A 1,480-nucleotide genomic window follows, 5' to 3' on the forward strand; every position below is an offset into this window, starting at 1 on the left:
CTTGCCCGAGAGCCAACCTGTGGCCGAACCCAGAGAAGAGGGAAAAGAAAAAACCCCAAATCTGACAGAGGCCGGCCAGTTCACCGTTCCTTGGCGCTTTTTCCTTGGCCCGATGCCTCGTGGAATGAACCTCCTTCCCCTATTCGTTTTGTTTTATAACAAGGCTGGTCGTTTTAGACAAGACACCCAGAGGGCCAAGTCAAAACAACGGGCTGAGAAGATACACTCCATGTCCTACCAACAGCAAAGCGTTGCTGACCTTGGTATCGACGCTCAGGTTGCTGTCAGGGCAAGCAGAGGCCCCCGTAGTTACTATCTCTCTACTACCCTTGAGTAGCCAATGGTAACACGGACCTCTGACTAAATGCCAACTTTCTAATCAAACCCAACGAAATTAAATTCTCTGCTGTGGGCAGAGGGCTCCGTGCGAAGCCTTTCATCCACACATTCCTACCCAACATCTGCGGCTGGGGTTTGTGAATGTCCTTGAATCGCGATGATGAGTCCAGTGGTTTCACGGGGCTCCGCAGCAGGTTTGACCAATGCTGCTGAGTGAGAAGCAATATTATTGACGATTCGGGCTCTAAGCATCCCGGAAAGCTTGAATTTGTTTTCAATGCATCCAAATTGAGAGCATGTGAGGGATTAACACATCGGGACAAGGAAAACACCTGGTTGGCTGCTGTGTGGAGTGGTTAAGAGCAGAGAGATTCTAATCTGGAGAACTGGGTTTGATTCCCCACTCCCTCCCCACCCCGCGAGTGGCAGAGGCTTATCTGGTGAACCAGACGTGTTTCTACACTCCTACATTCCTGCTGGGTGACCTTGGGCTAGGGTGTGGAAACAGTATGGAAACCTAGCCGCACGTAGATGTGATGTTGTGTAAAATTTCAAAGCAATCGGTCCAGTAGTTTGGGAGATTACCTGTCAGCAGAAAAATGCACTGATAGATTTTTATACCTATAGAAGATTGTTAGAATCATTTGGTCTTGCTGGTCAGTGTTATATTTCCTAGCGTCAATGTTCTAATTGATATGTTTGTCTTCACTGCCATGAAGACAAACTGCCATTTATATCCCATCTTTCTCTCCTGTGACTCAAGGTGGCTTGCAAGCTCGTTTCCCTTCCACTCCCCACAACAGGCACCTGGTGAGGCAGATGGGGCTGAAGGCTCCCGAAGGACTAGCGGCCCCAACCCAAGGTCACCCAGCAGGAGAATGTAAGAGTCTTGAAACACATCTGGTTCCTGAATAACTCTACCCTCAAATGTGAAGAGTGGGGAAATCCATCCCGAATTAGAACTCACCACCCATGCTGGCTCTATTTCCCAGTAGCCACAGGAAGGGATCCTTGATACAGACCTGGCCCAAACGCTGAGGAAGAGGGGGTGAACATTCCCACCCCGCACTTCCCCCATGGAAATTTTGCCTCTCTTTCCTCGCTGCCCAGACATAAAACAACTTGCCGGGCCATCTTCAAT

The sequence above is a fragment of the Sphaerodactylus townsendi genome, linkage group LG17 (genome assembly GCF_021028975.2).
Source record: "Sphaerodactylus townsendi isolate TG3544 linkage group LG17, MPM_Stown_v2.3, whole genome shotgun sequence".
NCBI classification, from domain to species: Eukaryota; Metazoa; Chordata; class Lepidosauria; order Squamata; family Sphaerodactylidae; genus Sphaerodactylus; species Sphaerodactylus townsendi.